The 22,844-nt window shown below is 43.5% G+C and overlaps 1 protein-coding gene across 2 annotated transcripts in view; it reads left to right on the forward strand.

Moving 5' to 3' along the window:
- Window positions 1-2,547: 2,547 nt before the first annotated feature.
- Window positions 2,548-22,844, forward strand: part of LOC125447169 (peripheral myelin protein 22-like) — a 52,873-nt gene continuing 32,576 nt past the window's right edge. Inside the window, exon 1 of one of the 2 annotated variants that reach the window (XM_048521360.2) lies at window positions 2,548-2,784. The gene's annotated coding sequence lies outside the window, so the exon portion shown is untranslated. Of the gene's footprint in view, window positions 2,785-8,727; window positions 8,822-22,844 lie in introns of those variants that run through there. The other variant, XM_059640464.1, reaches the window with a different exon arrangement.

The raw sequence follows: 22,844 nt of genomic DNA on the forward strand, positions 1-22,844 counted from the left end.
CTATCCACCCTGTCTAACCCTCTGATTATTTTATATGTTTCAATTAAGTCACCTCTCAACCTTCTTCTCTCTAATGAAAACAGCCTCAAGTCCCTCAGCCTTTCCTCGTAAGACCTTCCCCCCATACCAGGCAACATCCTAGTAAATCTCCTCTGCACTCTTTCCAAAGCTTCCACATCCTTCTTATAATGCGGTGACCAGAACTGTACGCAATACTCCAAGTGCGGCCGCACCAGAGTTTTGTACAGCTTCACCATAACCTCTTGGTTCCGGAACTCGATCCCTCTATTAATAAAAGCTAAAACACTGTATGCCTTCTTAACAGCCCTGTCAACCTGGGTGGCAACTTTCAAGGATCTGTGTACATGGACACCGAGATCTCTCTGCTCATCTACACTGCTAAGAATCTTACCATTAGCCCTGTACTTTGCCTTCTGGTTACTCCTCCCAAAGTGCATCATCTCACACTTGTCTGCATTAAACTCCATTTGCCACCTCTCAGCCCAGCTCTGCAGCTTATCTATGTCTCTCTGCAACCTACAGCATCCTTCGTCACTATCCACAACCCCACTGACCTTAGAGTCATCTGCAAATTTACTAACCCATCCTTCTACGCCCTCATCCAGGTCATTTATAAAAATGACAAACAGCAGTGGACCCAACACCGACCCCTGCGGTACACCACGAGTAACTGGTCTCCAGGATGAACATTTCCCATCAACTACCACCCTCTATCTTCTTTCAGCAAGCCAGTTTAGTCTGGGTATTCTGGTTTCTTCCCACAATCCAAAGATGTAGAGGTTTGGTAGGAGAACAAGAAATGCAGAGTTACAGGGACTGAGTGGGATGCATGATGTGGACTCAATGGGCCAAATGGCCAGCTTCCACACTGTAGGGATTCTATGATTCATCGTAACCTCAAGCTGATGAAGGAATTAAACTCATGCTGTTAGCGTCACTCTGCACTGCAAGTCCAGCCAACTGAGCAATCTGACCTTTCAAGCTCCTTAGCTGCTGTGCCCACAGGTCCATTTGACAGCATCATAGTGGGTGGTGGGTATGATACCTCTCAATAATAACCCCTTCAGACCCACAACAAATGAGCATTTGGGGCACTTTGCAGTTTTTTGCACTGCATTACCAGTTAATTTTGACCAGCTGAAAGAGGGCACACTATACACAGCTGAGAACAAATGTGGTACCATGGGAGGAAACCCATGCAGACATGGGGAGAATGTGCAAACTCTACACAGTCGCCCACGGGTAGAATTGAACCCCAGTTCCTAGTGCTATGAGGCAGCAGTGCTAACCACTGAGCCACTGCTCAGTCTTAGCATTGATTAATTTTTGGTGCTCCTGTGAAGCATCTTAAAATAGGTTACTACAAAAAAAGGAGCTATACAAATGCAACTTTTCATTATCTTTGTCACCGGGGAGGAGGGAGATTGGCATCAATTTTTATGCAGTGGTCTTCACAGCTTCATAGAGAAGCTGCGTTACAAAAAATAGTTTTTGGTTTTCATCGAATAACAGATGGAATCATCCAATGCACTTACCCAAATGCAGGAAACAGATCCTTGATTCCAACCTACCAAAATAGTTTGGAATTTCCTTTAATACGAGGGTAAAATTCCCAGAAATCTGGAGAGTTTCAGAAAAGAATCAGCAGGATGTTGCTGGGAACAGGGTTTGAGTTATAGGGAGAGGCTGGAAAGGCTGGGACTTTTTGCAGTGGAGGGTAGGATGCCTTATAGAGGTTTATAAAATCATGAGGTTCGTGGATGAGATGAATTTCAAGTGTCTTCTCCCTAGGGCAGGTAGTTCAAAAGTTATTTTTGAGGTGAGAGGAGAAAGATTCAAAAAGGACATGAGGGGCAGTTTGTTTTTTACACAGAGAGTAAATAATTCATACGTGGAATGAACTGCCGGAAGTGTTGAATGTCGGCATAGTTATAACATTTAAAAGACGTTTGAAGGAATATGGGCTAAATGCAGGCAGGTGGGGTTAATTTGGTTAGGGAACATGGTCAGCCTGGATCGGTTGGACCAAAGGGTCTGTCTGCTGTATGACTCTATGACTCATGGTCCCCAGACTGACCTTTATCCACTATGTTATCTGCCCAACTGTGTTTCTCTCTCTCTCTTTGGACTCCATCTCCAGTTTTCTCCCCATCTTTGTCAATACATACCAACCTTTTCCTAGTTCTGAACACAGGTCACTGGGCCCGAAATATTAACTCTGCTTCCTCTCCATTGATCTGCTGAGTTTCTCCAGCAATTTCTGTTTCTTTTTGTCTCGGAAACGGCCCAGCAAGCCAATCAGTTCAAGGCCAATAAGGGAATGGCGGCACGGAAGGCCAGCAACATCCGTGAAAGAATATAGTGAAAAACAAAATTCTTTGCCAAACGTGGTGTGGAAACGTTTTACTTTAATCCGAGACGGCAAGAGGGGGCGGTCATCCCAGACCGGTATGTGTGACTTGGTTTAGCTGTTCAAACCCAGTGACCTCCTGACCCATCGCTATTAGCTCTTGTTTCTTTTAAAAGCAAAAATCTCGCAATCATAATAAACAAACAGGCGAGTAAACAAGCACTTTTTTTCAACATTCAGGCTCCTCATTCAGAGTTGTACAGAGAAGTTGAGACTGTCTCTTTAAAGCGCTAGGGACGGTCGTGAGTGTGAAGGAGGGGCGTTGGCGCCTGAATCTGGGAACTAGTTATTTTACATCGTCTGTTTCCAGGCTGGTACTGAACAACTCGGATTAAGAGTTTCAGAGAATTCAGGTAAAGATTTATCTCTCTCTCTTCGATCCCCTTCCAAAGTATGTATGTATGTGTGTGTGTTGTTGTTGTCTTTTTTGAAAACGATCAATTTATTTTGAGAGGGAGGGGAGCAAAAAAAAAGTCACTGGAAACTCTTCAGAAAGTTTGGGGAGTTGTTGTTGGATCAGTTTCAGGAGCTTGCTGTTTTGATGTCAATTTTAGTTGAAATCTCACGGCGCCTTAAAGTTAATCTTCCCCCTCCCAAAAAAATTAAGAAATTGTATGTCTGCTCCCCGTTGAAGTTAACACCCAACAACCAAGGAATGCAATTTTTTTACGCGTTTTAAAAGTGTAGGTTTACAGACAATTCGCCCACACCCCCCACCCCGTCAAAATTGCGATTCGTTTTGAGAACAGCTTGTCTTTTTTGAGTAACAAAATGTGAAGACAGAACCGTTTACTTTAAACTAATCTGGGAATGGGCGTGGTGAGTCAGTTACTTCTGTATATTACCAGGATTTTAAAGAACATAGGAAGATTTCTCCCGGCCCCCACCCACCTATACGCAAACGACCCTCTTTCTCCTAGATTTATTTTTCTGCGCACAGTACCCTCAGCGACCCCCCCCCCAAAAAAAAAATTTAGACAGCCAGCAAGCAAGCAAAGTTTCTGTCAGTCTTAAACCAGATGTTATGAATCAGGCATGTTTTTGGCTTTAAAAAAACTGACCCTGTAGCGCCCGCAGTGGCAGGAATTTGGGGACGTGGGAAGGGGGTCGGAGCTGGGTACTTAGGGTGGGGGGGGGAAGGGAGATGTTGAGATTTATAGGGTAAATCCGGACTGATTTCGTTCGCGGCTGAATACTCCCACGCCCTCCACACACCCACCCCATTCCATTTTCTAGCCACAGCTGCAATTATCTGTATACGTTCAGTTGATACATCTGCCGTGCATTTACATGACTCCTGGCGCGGCCCCGTTGAAGTCTCAAACCGTTGACTGCCCAGTTTGCTCAACTGGCAAGATGCAGGAGCCACTTTCTTTAAACAACAATGTTCTAAACATGGTGAGCTAATGTAGGTACCAAACGCGTTCTTTACTGGTTCAAAGTACTCGTGCAGTGGCAACGTTCCTATCTCTGAGCCAGGAGGCCCCGTTTCAACTCCAACCTGATCTCACAACCTGATAACACGGGTTGTTTAGGGAAAATATCGACTTGCTCTTTAGGGGAGTGTCCCATTTCCGATCTGCTGTTGAATTGAGGGGTTTTGCTCTCAGCAGATGAGTCGACATGTTTGGGATCTGGAGTCACGTAGATCTGACCGACAGCAGATGCCCTTCCCTGGAAAGGGTAGCAGCGATCCATTTGGCATTTTCAATGACAATTCAGCTATAATTCACCGTGATCACAATCAATGAGAACTGGTCTTACTAATTGAATTTAAATTTTACCACGGGATTTGAACCGATGTTTGTAAAATATTAACCTGGGTTTCTGGACTACAAGTAACGTGACTTCAAAGTTATGATTGATTCATAAATATCTTTATGTACTCATTCCTTTCAGCCCCACCCTACCCACAACAGCACTGTTATACTGTCTTCACATGAAGCCAGCTCGCTGTCACTTACTCATAATAGGGACTATTGGTTTTGCTCGCTCAGCATTATGCTCGGTCGCTGTCCTTTGCTCTCAATGAATTCGGAACATCTGGCAGAAACACTGCCACAAAACTTTTTTTCCGGCGATGTCAGTGTTTTGTCAGACTTTTTCGGTTCCTGCATTTTCCGCTTGCTTTGTGTGTTCACCAGTTTGGTAATGAAGCCGCAAAGCGGTATTTAAGGATGACTGGGAGCTCCCTGATGTCTTGCACCACCTGCCTCATTTGTGTTCTAAGGCTCCCTAAGCAACTAGTTACAGGCAGAGGATGCATTTATGCAGCGCCTTTCATGACCTCGATGAAAACTTGATAAGAGTTCAGAAAAGATTTGCAAAAATATTGCAGGGTTTGGATGGCTTGAACTAAAGGGCGAGGCTGAGCGTGCAGAGGCTATTTTCCCTGCAGCATAGGAGGCTGAGAGGTCACCTTTTAGAGAGATTTATAAAATCATGAAGAACATAGATAGGGTGAATTGTCAAGGTCTATTCCTCACAGTAGGGGAGTCCAAAACTAGAGGGTATAGAGTTAAGGTGAGAAGGGAAAGATTTAAAAGACAACTGAGAGGTGACCTTATCACACAGAGGGTGGTGCATGTCTGGAATAAACTGCTAGAAGAGGTGTTGGAGGCTGATATAAATTGCAACATTTTAAAAGTCATCTGGATGGGTACATAAATAGGTTTTGAGGGATATGGGCCAAATGCTGGCAAATGGGACTAGATTAATTTAGGGTACCTGATCATCATGGATGAGTTGGACGAAAGGGTCTGTTTCTATGCTGTGCGTCTCTATGAATACTTTTTGAGCTGTAGTTCTTGGAGGGAATTCGGAAGCCAATTTATGCACAGCAAGCTCCCACAAATCAGAAATGTGATAACAACCCAGATAACCATTTGAAGGGTTAAATATTTCTTAGGATACACGAACTTCCTGGTCTTCCAGCATTGACCTGTTAGGAATGGCTATGGAGAAAAAGAAGGTTGTGTTTTGGATTTTTTGGAGCATAGGAAGACTGTATGGACAGCCATGATTTGGGACAGAAATCGTCAGAAATATATTTTTTTCAGGAACAAGGTTACCATTTGGGGGTGAAAGAACAATTTGATGTAATTACATCAGCTACCATAGCTGGCATGGTTGTTCAGTGGTTAGCACTGCTGCCTTATGGCTCCTAAGACCCAGGTTCAATTCCACCCTCTGGCTGTCTGTGTAGAGTTTGCACATACTTCCTGTGTCTGTGTGGGTTTGCTCCAATTTCCTCCCATGGTCCAAAGATGTGAGGCTTGGCCATGCTAACTTGCCCATAGAGTCTGGGGCTAACTAGTTTATGTAGATTAGCCATGGGAAATGCAATGCTGCAGGCATGCTGTGGATCAGTGTGGACTCAATGGGCCTAATGGCCTGCTTCTGCACTGTAGGGATTCAATAATTCTACGATTGCTAAAACAGTAATAAATTGGGCAGAACAATGGCAGATGGAATGTAATCCAGATAAGTGCCACATTTTGAGAGGTCCAGTAAGGGAAGGATAGACACAATGAGTGGTAGGCCTGGAGAGAATACTAAGGAACAAAGGAATTTTTGAGTACAAGTCCATTAATCCCTAAAGATGTCAGCACAGGTAGACAGGGTGGTGAAGAAGTCATATAGGATGCTTGCTTTCATTAGCTGTGGCATTGAATATGAGTGAGGAAGTCTTGTATAAAACATTGGTTAGATTAGATTCCCTACAGTGTGGAAACAGGCCGTTTGGTCCAACAAGTCCACACCGCCCCTTGAAGCATCCCACCCAGACCCGTCCCCCTATAACCCACACACCCCTGAACGCTACGGGCAATTTAGCATGGCCAATCCACCTAGCCTGCACGTCTTTTGGACTGTGGGAGGAAACCGGAGCACCGGAAGAAACCGGAGCACCAGAGGAAACCCATGCAGACACGGGGAGAACGTGCAAACTCCACACAGACAGTCACCTGAGGCTGGAATTGAACCTGGGTCCCTGGCACTGCGAGGCTGCAGTGCTAACCACTGAGCCACCGTGCCGCCCAGGCTACAGATGGAATACTGTGTGCACTTCTGGTCACCATGCTATTGAAAGGGCGCAATTACACTGGAGAGGGTGCAGAGGAGATTCACCAGGGTTTTACTTTGGATGTAAAGAGACTGAATAGACTGGTTTAGTTTTCAAAGAGTCACAGAATTGTATAGTACAGAAACAAACCCTTTGGTCCAACTTGTTCACACTGTTCAGGTATTCTAAATTAATCTGCTTCCATTTGGCCCGTATCCCTCTTAAATCCTTCCTATTCATATAGCCATCTGGATACCTTTTCAATGTTGTAATTGTACCAGCCTCTTAGACTTTCTCTGACAGCTCATTCCCATACGCAGTACCTTGGGTTCCTTTCCTTGGACTGGAGGAGGTCTGGAGATGATCAGATTGATATCCAGAAGAATACATCATGAAAATCTCTCCTTGTGGCAGACATGTCGAAAGCCAGAGGGCATAAGTTTAAGATGAGGAGCAAATGGTGTAGAGGAGATTTGAAGGAAAACCATTTCTTTCACCTAGAGGCTCTCTCGCACTCGTGGATGAGTACTTACAATGCCAGGGCATTGGCTATGAGCCAAATGCAGGTAAATGGGATTAATGCAATTTAGTTTTTTTTTCTTGGTAGGCCAAAGGGTGTGTTTCTATGCCATGTGACTTTATGTAGAAGTGGAGTGTGTGTGGTGAAAAGATGAAAACTCCTTGGCAAGTTTTGAAGGGAATTCTAACAGGACTGGACAGTGTAGATGCAGGGAGGACGTTCCAGATGCCGAGTGTGTTGAGATCCAGGATTCATAGTATGAGAATTTGGGGTAGATGATTTCGGACGGAGATGAGGAGAGATTTCTTCACCTAAAGAGTGGTGAGCATGTGGAATTCATTACCACAGGAAGTAGTTGATGCCAAAACGTTGAATGTATTGAAGAGGCGGCTAGATGTAGCACTTAGGTTGAACGGGATCGAAGGTTATGGGGAGAAAGCAGTATTGAGTTGGACAATCAGCCATGGTTGTGATGAATGGCAGAGCAGGCTCACAGGGCTGAATGGCCTCCTGCTCCTTTCTTCTGTGTTTCTATGTATAATATGAGGGTGAGACTGGTGAGGAAGTGGCTGAGGGCTGTATCTTTTTAGTCAGATGAATTGTACATAGCAGTCAGAGGGAGCAGGAGAAAGCAAGATAAAAGGAAATGGAGATAAAAGCACAGGCCGGACCATCTCATGCTGCCAAGTAGCTGTTATCTTTTCTGTACAATGTTAGCCTGTTGTGCTGTTAATAGACTCCTTTTGAATGCGACTAGCACTCAGCCTCATGATTAAACTCTGGTGTTCCCTCTGTGTTTATCAAAAATAAATAACATTAACTATCAGCACAGTTTGACACATTTCCCCTTTCCTGGAAATAAAGGGAGGATACTGGATCACAGCGATTAGTCTCACAGACTCACAGCAGGCATAACAGTAAAAGCTGGTGATGGAGTCCCTCTAATGGGGGCTGTGTGGAAAATGAATGTCCTGCCAAGACTATATCTACTGTCTGACTGGGAACTTGGCTTTGAGACAGTGAATATCCTTTGGAAATGAACAGGACCTGGGTGGGATCAGCCTGTGTGGATTGAGTTCTATGAGCCGGGGATGTTTCGGCCCATTGTGCACTTACTGGCCCTCTGAAACAGCTCCAATTAGTTACTTTCCCCCTCTGTCTGCCTCTTCTTAGAGTTTCTGGGTAAAACTAAAACATCCCAACTGTTTGACCCGTACCCTGGTTACCCAAGCTGATCCCCAAATGCAAAAAAAAGTAATTGTGCAGGGGTTTGCTGGAAGATCAGCCCCTCCCTCCTGTGCCCCCTCCCTCTCTTTCTGCCCCCCTCCCTCCACTCCTGATCTTGCTTGTTTAGTTTGTTAGGGGGGGTGTGGTGTGGGGCTCATGCAGAGATTTGGGTTAAAGTCCTTTAGATGACAATGTTGAAAATATGCACTAATTGCAATGAAATTAATGTATTCTTGATGTAATAAGCATGGTATGTAATGCCCCTCCAGCTGAGTTTACTAGGCCCTTTTGTCGGTGAACACTACCAATCCCAAAGAAGTTCCTGATTCAACATCACCCTGCCCCCAGAACACTTCCTCTTTGAATGAGAATCCATGTGTGCTGTTGGAGCTCAGATTTCAGTTGTTTTGACCAGTGATCAAGGGCTCAATCTCCACTCATGGTTTTTAAATGCCATTTACTTTGGCAGGGTTAGTTACATTGGTCACAATCTGGCAAGCGCTTTGCTGGAAAACAGAGCAGAGAGCCCTCAGCCTCCAGCCTGTTCCTCACTGTGTTGCCTGAATCAGGAAATCCCAAGGTAAGATGCAGACTGAGTGCTTTATGACTGACGCATGTTTGGCTGTGTTTGTGATTGGTTACGTTTAAATAAGCTAAAACCCTCAAAGAACTTGCTGTTCCTTGGACTCTGGCCTCTTGATCATTCCTCCCACTTCCTTTGCTTTGCCATTAATGGCTCTGTCTACAGATTGGTTGGATGCTAAGTCCTGGAATTTCGTCCCTAAACCCCTCTGCCTTGCGCTCTCTCTCTCCGTCTCTGATACTACTTTAACTTGCCCTGAATTTATTTTTAAATTACCCGTCCTAATATCATCATCTGTGGCACAGAGATATTGTCCTCCTGTGAAATGACTCAGGATACTTTTTATCACTTTGAGGACTCGAAATAAAATGCAAACCATTGTTAGATGACGATATTGATTGGCACTCGGCAAATAGAACTGGGCATGATGGGCTGAACGGCCTCCTGCACCGCAACAGTTATGATTTTTTTTCCATTTGCAAAGAAGTCGTTAAATCTTTCTCTGGGAGATGTCCCATCAGGTGAACGATGTTTACTCCTTCACTGGCCTCTTGTTTTTTCTTATTTGGTGTGAAGTGATTTCATGGACTGTGGGTTTGGGAGGAGCGGTAGTGCCACATATAGAAACCATTAACCAAGCCATCAAGCCACAGACCTCTGGATTGTAGTTAATGTGGAGCCAGTGACATGAGACATTCTTTGTGAGTGTTGCTGGCAGGAGCGGTATGATGCACACGAGAGCAAAATATTTTTGACACTGGGTGTGGTCATTAATGCATTGGTGTGCATGGGTCATGGGGTCTGTTGACCAAATTTGTATTGTTTGATTAGGGAGACTCCAAGGCTGGGATGAGGAAATGGTATTTTGTTACCCCCACCACCATTGCCTGACACCATCTTGAAGAAAATACTTGGGGAGAGAGATTATTTAAGGAAAATACAGATGTGACCCATGAGATATGCAATATAATTGTGACGTTCAGTAGCTATGCTGTCCCTTTTTTTTTGTACTGGGTAGACCTGGAGTCGTAGAGATGTACATTATAGAAACAGATCTTTTGGTCCAACTCACCCATGCCAACCAGATATCCTAAATTAATCTAGTCCCATTTGCCAGCATTTGGCCCATATCCCTCTAAACCCTTCCTATTCATACACACATCCAGATGCCTTTTAAACGTTCGAAATTTGTACCAGTTTCCACCACTTCATCTGGCAGCTCCTTCCATACGCACACCACTGTCTGCATGAAAAAGTTATCATTTTAAATCTTTCCCCTCCCACCTTAAATCTGTGCCATCTAGTTTTGGACTCCCCTACCCTTGTAAAAAGATCTTGGCTATTTACCCAATCCTGACCCCTCGTGATTTTATAAACCTCAGTAAGGGGTCTCTGAAGTTCATGGAATGCAGTAGCTTCTGAAACAGAAGTCTCTGTTGACACGCCAGTTGTGTGTGGAATCTCTAAGCTTAGCTTAGGGCGTGCTATTCTGCAGCCAAGTGAAAGGGAGTCTGCCAGAAGGTTGGAGTCGGAGCAGTTTCAGGCAGAGACATCTAAGACCAGTTCATCATGTGTATCATGTAAAGAAATTCTGTTTGAAGAAAACCTTGCCTTCTGACTGGACCCTCTCCCAATAGAGAAACCCGTACTGAAACAATTCTCAGCCAGTCTGGCCATAACTCTGGACAGAAGTAAGAAAATCACACTTCGAGTCTGATCTCCCTACGAAACCTGTTTTGCGGGATCATTTTCTTCATGGAGTCATTCAGCACAGTCCAACCAGTCTACACTAATCCCTAGCTAGACTAGTCCCACCTGCCTGCTCCTGGCCCATATCCCTGCAAACCTTTCCTATTCGTTTACTTACCCAAATATCTTTTAAATGTTGTAATTGTGCCTACATCCACTGCTTCCTCGGGAAGCTCATTCCACATGCGAGCCACCCTCTGTGTCAAACAAAAAAAATGCCCCCATGTCTCTTTTAAATCCCTCTGCTTTCACCTTTAAAATGTGCTCCTTAGCCTTGAAATCCCCTATCCTAGGGAAGATATCTATCCTGTCTATACCCCTCATGATTTTATAAACTTCTATAAGGTCACCTCTCAGCCTTGAACACTCCAGTAAAAAAGTCCCAGCCTTTCTTTATAAGTTAAACCTTCCATATCCAGCAACTTCCAAGTGAATCTCTTCTGAACACTCTCCAACTTAATAATATCCTTCCTGGAGGATCAGAACTGAACAGTACTCCATAAGTGACTCAACAATGTCCTGTACAACCTTAAATGGCTTCCCAGTTTCTATACTGAAAGGATTGAGAATGAAGGCATATGTGTCAAATGTCTTTTTAACCAGCCTCTCTATCCAAATGGAAATCAAACCTATGATTGAGTTTACTATACAACCACTGCTTGAAGCAGGCTCCATTATGTATTGTGTGGTAAAATGAATGTGTTGTTGTAGAGGTTTGGAGGTTTTTGTACACTCGGTAACATGAGCTTGCTGAAGAACTGTGATATTATTTTTAACATTGGCTGACATGCCCCTTTTTTTTCAGGCAACTTGTCTGTTGTCATTCTTCCCGCTCCGTTTTTAACTAATCCTATTCTTCCTGCTTAGAGAAGGACAACTGTACATACGTACTAGAACTTGTCATAGTTATGTGGTCTCCACTTCTGCTGTACTGGATTCATTTTAGTTTGTGGCAGTCAGAAAAAACACATTACTTCAAACGTGATGTCAGAAATGGCCAACTGAAGTTGTGCTGGTCTTCAGAGAGAACTTAAAAAAGCAAGGAAGCATCAAAAACCACAGTGTGTAACTTCTTTTGAAATGTTGGGTGACTCACAATGGTTGTGAATTTCCACTCTGCTGCTGCTGTGGAAATGACAGGCAATAAGAGACTGAAGTGGAATTTTTCCACTCTGTGGCAAAACGTGCTATGACTTATACTGCATCCTGAGGAGCAGGGAACTCAGCCAGGAAAGATTTGAAGACACTCTGTGAACCTTTGTAATGTTACTTATGCATGGTATATGTTCGATATCAGAGCTTTAGTAGAGGCAGACCTGTTGTCACACACGGAACAATACTGTCACAACTGGATAAACCCTGAGCGTTTTACTCAATTGGAAGATGACCTGCTCAGAGGTAATATTCCTTTAGTTATAAGAGATCCTGCTGAGAGAGCATATCTCCTGAGACAGGAGAAATTCTCAAGAAAACTATTGACTGGCGAAGCTCTCGGGTTGTCAGTCATTAACTAGAATGTATTATAGTGCAAAGCTTCATCTGTTCTCCTTGCTGAGACGTTCCAGGCCAGACAAGATCTTTTTAAAAATTACAAAAATATATATGGGACAACAGAACAAGCCCAAAGATACAGACTCCATCTACACTTCTCACTGTACCAGAAAGGCAGCCAATATAATCAAAGACCCTTCCCACTCCAGTTATGTTCTCATCCAACCTCCTCCATCAGGCAGAAGATACAAAAGCTTAAACACATGTACAATCAGGTTCAAGAACAGCTTCTTCCTTGCAGTTATTCTAATGATTTTTTTGTGCACCTTCTTTACAGCGGTAACTTTGTATTCCTCGCTTTGTTCAATCACCCTATGATCCTTGTGTGGTATGATCTGTCTGTACTATATGCAAAACAAACCTTTTCACTGCACCTAGGTACATGTGGCAATAATAAATCAAATCAAATCAAATCAAATATTGCACAGGATTCCACTCGAATGAAAATCGAGCATGTTCAGAGTGGGCAAAGCAATGTTCTAGTTATTTGTAGCTGAATCACTTTTCCATAAGGGCTTAGCTAGGAAAATAAAGCACAGCGAGCCCAGGTAGCTGGTTACTGGGGAAAGATGAGATGTTTTTACCTAGAAAAAAAAACTCCATACCCTACAACAGTTTACATCAGTTCGAATGATGACTGATGTAGGAGAGCATCAAATGCATATGCACTACCAGATAGAACTAATACATCATGAGTTTCAAAGACTTCTAATGAATTGTCTTAAAGTTGGTGACCCAGAAATGAAGCCCTCTAAGCCAAAGTATGATAGAATGATATTCATCCCAAAAGGACAAATGAATCTGAGCATCCAATGCAATGAGGAGATGGAAAATATGGAGTTGTAGGGAGCAGATGCAAAGCAAAATTCACTCGTCCTGGCTGAAGCAAATCGAAAGCTGGTAGCTCTACATGTACCAGAAGCAATTTGTGTTTTGAAAGTCACTAAGCTGCTAACTGTCAGCAGATCCTAAAACATTAAATGTTTTTACAGATCCTGAGTGTCTCTTTGGGGAATGTTAATTACAGATTAGATGAGACTGAGAGTTTGATTGACGGGAGTTCTCGCCGTCTCTACACTAACCTGGGAGACAAGATAAAGGAGCTGAAAAGGAAAGGCGTGAATGAGAAAGTGAGAACTCGTACAGACTGAATTAGGAGCCTGGTAGCAGTGAAAATCCTTTAGAGATCTAACGGGTCACCATAAAGATTAGATGTGATCTCTCTATCCCGTGCCAACTAGTGTAAAAATTTTGCCTCAATTTTCTAAGACAAAGGGCTTCACTACCCTTCTATATAAAGCATGTTTACCAGATGAATCAGAATGAAAGTAGCAATTTACCAACATGTTCCAGACTCCATTCAGACAAAGCAGATTGTTTTGCATGCCACTTATTTTTCCAGAGCAATGGAAATGCTATCACTAAGGGCAGCACTGACAGTCAGTGTCCTCCCAGAGTGAAACTTCTACAGATTTGGAAAAACAGTGGAACACAAATCATGTTCAGAATCAATTGTAACTGCTGGAGAGAGAAAGAGAGCTCACCAGATAAACCTGAAGCTGAACGAGAAAATATATGCATTTAAAAATGCCTAAAGTCGATCATATACTGACAGCAAAAGAAATTTGCCCAGATCCTGACCAAGCTGGAAACTTTAGCAGAGGTGCATCAAGCAACATTATGTGAAAGTGGTGCAATGATTTGTTTCACATGTGATTTATTTCCCAAAGATTTTTGCACAATTTCTGATATCAAGAGTGTCAAACTCTGCGCAAGCTCTCTGCTAAGGATATGCAGTGGATGGGGGCACAGGAAGCAATTCTTGATTGGTGTACTAATTGTTTTAAATCAATGTCACCTTGAAATATGATGCCAGTGAAGTTGCACTTACAGCAACTCTTGAGTGGCCAGGTCAATCAGTTGAATTTATATTCAGGGCATTAATGCAAACTGAAAGATGTAGTGATCAGATTGAGTAAGTCCCTAGCTATTGTCTCTGAAAATTTGTGTGAAACAAAGTAACCATAAAAGTTGAGACTACAAGGTGTAGAGCTGGATGAACACAGCAGGCCAAGCCGCATCAGAGGAGCAGGAAAGCTGAAGCTTTGGGTCTAGACACTCCTTCAGAAACAGGGGAGGGGATTCTGAAATAAATAGGGAGAGAGGGGGAAGGGGTTAGAAGATGGATAAAGGAGAAGGTAGGTGGAAGGAACACAGACAAGTCAAAGAGGCGGGGATTTCAGCCCCCTGTTCTGAAGAAGAATCCAGGCCTGAAACATCAGCTTTCCTGCTCCTCTGATGCTGCTTGGCCTGCTGTGTTCATCTAGCTCTACACCTTGTTGTCTCAGATTCTCCAGCATCGGCAGTTCCCACTATCTCACACCATGAAATCTGACTGTGTTGCGCTTTTTAAAGCATTCTCAAAATGCTTCTAGCTATTCCAAAGCACCTGCATGGTTTGTTAAATCCTTTGCGGGGATGTCATCTGTGAAGTACAAGTAAGGGAAACAGATGTATGTTGATGTGCTGTCAAGAGTAGCACTTCCTATGAGTCAAGCTGAGGAAATCAGTACTGAAATTGTGATATCTTCCAGAGGCACAAAGATATTAAACTTTGAATGACAAGCATCTTGCTCAAATCATGAAGCAAATCTTGCAACTTTCCAAGAGCTGTAAGAAGTAATTACAAAAGGGTTGCTTGACAACACCAACGATAGGCCTGTTGCTATTAAGGAGTACTGGGCAAACGGAAGTTAAGAGCTTGGCTTCCTGTACAAAGCAAATAGTCATTATTCTGAAAGGAAAAGGAAAACAGACGCTCGCTTTCATTGCTGTGATCTTTTGAGTATTGAGATGGCACATTGAGGTTTTACAGGACTTGGGGCCTGTTCTGGAGTATTACGTCCCATTCTGGTCACCCTACAATTGGAAGCATATTATTAAGCTGGAGAGAGTTCAGAAGAGGTTTGTTATAAGGTGAGGCTGGGGAGAGATAATAGGAACTGCCGATGCTGGAGAATCTGAGATAACAAGGTGTAGAGCTGGATGAACACAGGCCATGCAGCATCAGAGGAAAGCTGGCATTTCGGGTTGAGAGATGGAGGAGGGAAAGGGGATGGGCCCAAGCTATGCCTGCTTCTTTGTAGGATACATGGAACAATCTCTCTTCCAAGGCTACGCTGGCCCTATCCCCCATCTCTTCCTCAGTTACATTGAGACTGTATCAGTGCCGCCACGTGCTCCCACGAGGAGCTCGAACAGATCGTCCACTTCACTAACACCTTCCACCCCAACCTTAAGTTCACCTGGACCACCTGTGATACCTCTCTCTCCTTCCTGGACCTCTGTCTCCGTCTCTGGAATCCACCTGGAAACTGAGATCCATTTCAAGCCTACCGACTCGCACAGCTACCTAGAATACACCTCTTCCCACCCACCTTCCTGCAAAAAGGCCATCCCCTATTCCCAATTCCTTCGCCTCCGTCGCATCTGCTCCTGAGATGAGACATTCTACTTCCGGACATTACCAATGTCTTTATTTTTCAAGGACTGCAACTTCCCCTCCACAGTAGTCAAAAATGCCCTTGACCATGTTTCTTGCAATTCCTGCAACTCGTCTGTCACACCCCGTCCCCTCAATAAGAACCAAAACAGAATCCCCCTCGTCCTCACATACCACCCCACCAACCTCCGAATCCAACGTGTCATCCTCTGATACTTCTGCCATCTGCAATCCTACCCCACCACCAAAAACATTTTTTTTCCCTCCCCACCCTTATCTGCTTTCTGGAGGGACCACTCTCCCCGTGACTCCCTTGTCCGCTCTACACTCCCCTCCAGCCCCACCACCCCTGGCACTTTTCCCTGCAACCGAGGAAGGTGTTGTACCTCCTCCCTCACCCCCATCCCAGGCCCAAGAAGACCTTCCACGTCAAACAGATGTTCACCTGCACATCTGCTAATGTGGTTTACTGTATCCGCTATTCCCGTCGTGGCCTCTTGTACATCAGGGAAACCAAGTGGAGGTTTGGGGACCGCTTTGTGGAACACCCACACTCGGTTTGCAACAAACAACTACACCTCCCAGTCGCACTCCTTGGACAGCATGTCCATCCTCGGCCTGCTGCTTTGCCACAATGATACCGTCTGAAAGCTGCAGGAACAGCATCTCCTATTTTGTTTTGATACCCTTGGGCTGCAGGGTTCCCATGTGGACTTCACCACAAGCTTCAAAATCTCCCCTCCCCCGACCGCATCCCAAAACCAGCCCAGCTCATCCCTGCCTTCTTAACCATTCCTCCCACCCACTAACCTCATCCTGCCTCCTTGACCTGTCTGTCCTCCCTGGACCAACGTATCCCTCCCTAACTCCCTACCTACACTCACCTTTACTGGCTCCTACCCCGCCTGTCACCTCTCTACCTATCTTCTCCTTTATCCACCTCCCACTCTCTCCCAATTTATTTCAGAATCCCCTTCCCCTCCCCCATTTCTGAAGAGGGGTCTCGACCCGAAACGTCAGCTTTCCTGCTCCTCTGATGCTGCTTGGCCTGCTGTGCACATCCAGCTCTACACTGTGTTATCCTGGATAGGCTGGGACTTTTTTCACTGGAGCATAGGAATTTCAAGACTTTGGAGAAAGGCATGAAGACATTTTGTTTTTAACAGTGCTCATGTGTGAAATGAACTTCGAGAGGAAGTGGTGGATGCAGGTACAGTTACAGTTTTGAAAAGGCATTTAGATAAGTGCATGAATAGGAAATGTTGGAAGGATGTGGGCCAACCTTAGGTAGGTGGGACTCGCTTAGTTTGGGATCATGCTTGGTGTGAACTGGTTGGGCTGAAGGGTCTGTTTCCGTGCTGTATGATTATATGACTGTAAGTGCATCTGTGTAAACTACCAGGGAATTGAGTCTAGTCTGAGAAAGACCAGAGAAGTGTTCTCCTGGGTAAAGCTGAATAATGAGATTATAGGATCAAATCAACTTGTAATGAATACGAAACTAAAGAGCCACTTATGACTCATGACATCTCAGCAGACCATGGATGAAGCTTGGAGTAGAATTCTCCTCATTCAGAGAAGCTGCTTATCTTGTTACCAGCTACTATTCTGCCTACTGGGAATTCAGCCAACTTTTCTCAATGATTACCGGTGAGTTTGTAGATGTGAGATAACACACTTTAGTTGCTATGGTATTCTAAACATTGTGATGAGCGACATTGAGTCATAATTTTCAGTTGAAGAATTCAGCCACTTCCTAAGTACCTGGGAAATTCAACAGCATGTACGGTCAATCATACAAGGCAATCCTTGAGTGAAAAACGTACCTAATTGAAGGGATTTGAAGTATTCTAGTTCAAAGACGACTGTCATGGTAAAACCAAACTACTCTTCTAAGAGCCAATTGAAACCTAATGAAGTTGTATCAGAAATGAGTGAGACAAAGTCAAGGTGAAATGATTGATAACCAAATTTTTACTTTGGGCCTTTTGGGGAGCAAGTTGGAGGACAAATGCTTAATGCTGTCAGTAACTTGGGATTTATCCGAATGACCATTGGTACCAGTGGTTCAGCATTCCTTGACAATGACAAAAAATCATCAACATCAGTTACCAATTCAATAGTGCTCCTCAAATGAATTACATTCTCCAGAGATAAAACATTACCCCAAGAGATTAAATATGTGTGCCGTGCATGTACTGAGACAGGTTAATTTTAAAAAGGGGCAAACTAGAAAAAAAAGTTTTGCGAGTGAAGTATCTTCCTTGACCATGGATATTGGGTAATTTATTGCTGCAAATGGCAATAATATGGCTTTGACTTTTTTTTTCAATGGAGAGTGTTGTTGAGGTGCCCAGCAGTCTGCTGAAAGCCAATAAAGTAACAGCTTGTGAGGCCTTGGGGTTGGTTGTGGTTTTAAGCTAAAACAAAAGAAACAGCCTGAATGGGTGGGGTCATGTTTCCACAGAACCAGGACTTTTATTTCTAGCTTTCAGCAGTTGCTGGGGTCTTGAAGCTAGATGCGGAAACTCTTTCTTTTTTCTATTTACCCCTCTCCCTTACAGTTTAAGCACTGGAGTTCACTTCCTGCTGCTGGAAGTTTACTGAATTTGTCTTTGCCAAGGGTGAGTGTTTATGGGATGTTACTATATTGGGGTAGTTGCTGTTTAGTAATTGATCTAACAGTCTGTCAAGTTTTCCAATAGTGTTAAATTATTCAAATTCTTCCTCCTGTTTGTATTTTAACTGTAGTTTACGAATAAAGTGTGTTTCGCTTCAAGCCTGGCAGCTTTACCAATCTAATTGCATTCAGAACCCAACATCTGGCACTTGCTTATTAAAATAAGGAAAAGTTAGGATTGGGCTTTCTCCTTGAAATGTTTTGAGAGTTTTTTTTTAACTAATTGGGGCCTCTTTGCCAGGATATAAATCTCTAATTCCAGAGATTTAGGGTTATTGAACTCAAAGGCAGTGAGTGTTGGATGTTTGGCTTTATTCCCTTAATCTGGATGTTGTATTTGGTTTAAACAGGCTGTGCCTTATGTGGTCATGGGTCTCAATCATTAATTGTTTCTCGGGGGTGGAAAATGTCATTTTGGGTGTTTTACAGAAAGTGAGCAAGGCAAAATATTTAGAATTGGCAAACAAGTTGGCGTTGTCTGTGTCTATGAGGAAAGGCAAAATAATTGTGAGAATAGTGCAACATTTACAATTGCCTGGAATGCAGTCAGAATAATTGGAAATGGCTAAAATTCACTTGCAAATGAAGTAGCTTGAGTTAGAGGCAATAGCAAGAGAAAAGGAAATGAAACAGAGGAAAAAGAAAAGGAAAGAATAGTCGTGGCAGAATGAAAAAAGAAAAGGATGGCCCTAGTGGGAAAAAAGGGAGAAAGAGTTTTTGAACTTCAGAGGTTGAAACTGAAAACTCCAAAGTCAACTTAAAATTGCAGAGGTAGAGGTGGAAGGTAGGAGTAGTGATGAGGACGTAATGGAGAGCAGTCTCATTGAAGCCAATGGCCTGGGGGTCTGTTTTAAGTATGTTCAAGCAGTGTCTAAGTTTGAGAAGTGTGTCGAAGAGTTTTTCATTTCATTTGAGAAAGTGGCTAAACAATTGAAATGCCTAGTGGTCATGTAGGTATTGTTGATCCAAACAAAGTTTGTAGGTAGAGCGAATGAAGTATTTGTGTCACCACCAAAGGAGGTATTTGGGGAGTATGATGAAGTGAGAAAAGCCATTTTAAGTGCATGTGAGCTAGTACCAGAAGCCTACAGACGATGTTTCGGGAATCTAAGGAGGGAACGTGGTCAAGTACACATCTGAGTTTGAAAGCGTCAGACAAAGTGACTTTAGGTGGATAAGGGCATTGAAAATGGATCAGATGTATGACCCCCTTGGGTGATTATTTCGCTGGAGTTCAATAGTTCATCTCCTGAAGTAGAGTCAGAATCTCTGTCAAATCCGTACTGACCCTCTAAAGACCATCCTATGCTGACCCACCCCCATCCCTGTAACCCTGCATTTCCCATGGCTAATCCACCTAACCTGCACATCGTGGGCACTTTAGCATTGCCAATCCACCTAACCACATTCTTTGACTGTGGGAGGAAACTGGAGTACCTGGAAGAAACCTATGAAGGCAGGAGAACGTGCAAGCTCCACACAGGCAGTCACCTGAGGGTGGAATCAAACCTGGGTCCGTGGCACTGTGAGGCAGCAGTGCTAACCACTGGGCCACTGTACCACCCCCATCATCAGAATTTATGAGATATCAGTTTCTGTAAGGGATTGAAATTGGGGGAAAGAGAAATCATCTTGGTGAGAAGCAAAAGGAGATTTCCTTGAAGAGGTAAAAAGGGTTTACCACAAGGTCAAAAGGAAACCCATAAGGGGAAAAGAGAAGTAGAAAAGCTCTGGTGTTTTCACGAATAAAGTAGGCCACATGAAGTGGAGTGTTGGTGGTTTAGAAAAAGCATTGGGAAGATGAATGTGGGCAAACTAGATTAGCCAGTGAGGTTTTTCTCTTCCTTTTGCGAGAATTGCATGTGAGACAATCTATTTGTTTTTGCCAAGGGTGTGTTTATGGGATGTTAGTATATCAGAGTAGTTGCTGTTTAGTAGTTAAATAATCTGTCATTCTAAGTCTTCCCATGCTGTTAACTTACAAACAAAAGAAAGGTTTTGGGTATTTTAACAATAGCGCGTGAATTGCACCTTTTGCTTCAAGCCTGGTAGTTTAATCAGTGTAATAGCATCCAGAATGCCATGCCTGACACTGGCCTTTAAATTAAGAAAAGGTTAGGGTCTAGGCTAGCTCCTTGAGATGTTTTGTGGGGGTTTGGTCTGGCTCATAACACAGTGCGTGCGTTTTTTTTCTGTTGCCCCAATGAAAAGAGGGATCCTTGGAGAAAAGCAATCATGTATTGATATGAGCTGTTTGCCATAGTTCTGCCTTTGCTACAATGTGCTTTCACTTTAATTTGTGGCAGCCATTAAACACATTGCCAGGTGGTTAATGTTTTAAATAGAAAGAAAAAATAAAAATCCCAGGGTCAATAGGGGAAAACTTATCTCTCTCTCGAATCACTTTTCATACTGCAAGCCACCTAAGAGATGAAATTGACTGTAGACGCATTAACTGTTGCTCCATTTTGTAAGATGCAATATCTTTCTTCAGTTAAGGGCTTTTTATTTTCTCTTTTTAAAGTCTGTGGAGAGTCAGTCCACACACTGTACCAGCCAGCAATGCATTCCGGAAGCTTGCTCCACTGGGAAATTAAGAACAACCTACACATGCAGCCTGGGTATTAATTTTCCAGATTGGAGAGTCATAAGGGAATGCATATGAGTCGTAACTTTGACATTAATAGTTGTATGCTGTCAAGATCAAGAGAAAAATGGAAGAGCAGTACAAGAATATGGTAATATCGAGATCACTTTTCTGTGCACTAATGTGCCAACAAAAGAGTTTCTTAGAATTTCCAAGTCAAACATTAGTCACCCTTGGATAAAGTAGGTACAGAGATGAGGCAGGCTCCAAAAATGGACAATTTTTTTTTTTGCTTGGAATATATGCAGGACAAAGCAGCCTATCTGTTTATGGTGCCATATCTACCACTGATGCTCAGTAACAGCAGTGTACTATCTACAAGATACACTGCAGAAATTCATCTTCCAAGCCCACAATCACTTCCATCTAGAAGGGCAAGAGCAGCAGATATATGGGAACATTACTATTTGCAAGTTCCCCTCCAAGCCACTCACTATCCTAACTTGGAAATATATTGCCTTTATTTCAGTGTCACTGGGTCAAAATCCTAGAACTCCTTCCCGAATAATGTGTGGGTCTGCCTGCAGCAGTTAAAGAAGAAAGCCAAGGGTAATTAGGGGCAGCATGGGGGCTCAGTGTTTAAGCACTGCTGCTTCTCAGTGCCAGGACGTGCATTCAGTTCCGCCCTTGGGTAACTCTGTGTGTGTGTGGATTTCCTCCGAGTGCTCCGGTTTCTTCCCACGGTCCATAGATGTGCAAGTTAGGGTGGATTGACCATACTACATTGCCTATAGTGTGCAGGAAAGTGCAGGCTAGGTGAGTTAGCCATGTGAGATACAGCATTACAGGGAGGTGTGGGTTTGGGTGGGATGTCCTTGATGAGTTGGTGTAGATGGGCTGAGTGGCCTGCTTCCACACTGTAGGGATTCTATGATTCTAGTTAGGGATGGGCAATAAAGTGATGCCTATGCCTCTGTGTAAATTTAAGTAAAAAGCCTTGACAGTGCAGGTCAGATCCATGATGACGCATAGTCATATCCGCTGTAGTGGCTCTAACAGCACGTTAGGGCTTGGCACTGCGAACAACAAAATACACCAAATGCCAGTGTTAGTGGTGTCTCTGAAGTTGAAGGTTGAGAATGCACCTTCTCTTGGCTACACTGTGTCATGAACTAAGCATCACTGTTTCAGGATTTAAGGCGTTCACATTGAAAGCAAGGAAATATCTTTTACTAAGAAGGTTGAGCACTTTTTTGTATCTCTCCCAGAGATAGCATAGGAGGTTGAGGGGTGACCTTGTAGAGGTTTATAAAATCATGTGGGGTATGGATAGGGTGAATGGCAGGTGTCTTTCCCCCAGGATGGGGTATTTCAAAACTAGCAGACATACTTTTAAGGTGAGAGGAGAAAGATTTTAAAAAGATTGAGGGGCAACATTTTTTTTTTAAAGAGTGGTTTGTGTGTAGAATGAACTTCCAGAGGAAGTGATGCATGCGGGTACTGTTACAAAGTTGAAAAGATATTTAGATGAGTACGTAAATAAAAAAAATGTTTCGAGGGATATGGGCCAATCACAGGTGGGTGGGACTAGTTTAGTTCAGGATTATGGTTTGGCATGGACTGGTTGGACTGAAGGATCTGTTTTAATGCTGCATGACTCTACGCTGAGTCGATGAGGGCATTCAAGATGAGTTGGAAAGATTTTTGATCAACATAGCATTACTATTGGAATACAAAGCTGATTTGAAGGATGATTAAAAGATGTAGCAGATTCCTGTGCATTATTTAAGTTACGATGGCTTGGATGCCTTCAATTCAAGTGGTGTGTTTCGCTGGCCAGCAATAGAACCACAGAAGTGATACAACACAGATCGGTGCCATTTGGCCCATTTTAACTATGCTGAACCAAAGACTTGCTGATGCTCTTTTTATTCTCATCTTCCTGCACATG

The sequence above is a fragment of the Stegostoma tigrinum genome, chromosome 38 (genome assembly GCF_030684315.1).
Source record: "Stegostoma tigrinum isolate sSteTig4 chromosome 38, sSteTig4.hap1, whole genome shotgun sequence".
Classification (NCBI taxonomy): Eukaryota; Metazoa; Chordata; class Chondrichthyes; order Orectolobiformes; family Stegostomatidae; genus Stegostoma; species Stegostoma tigrinum.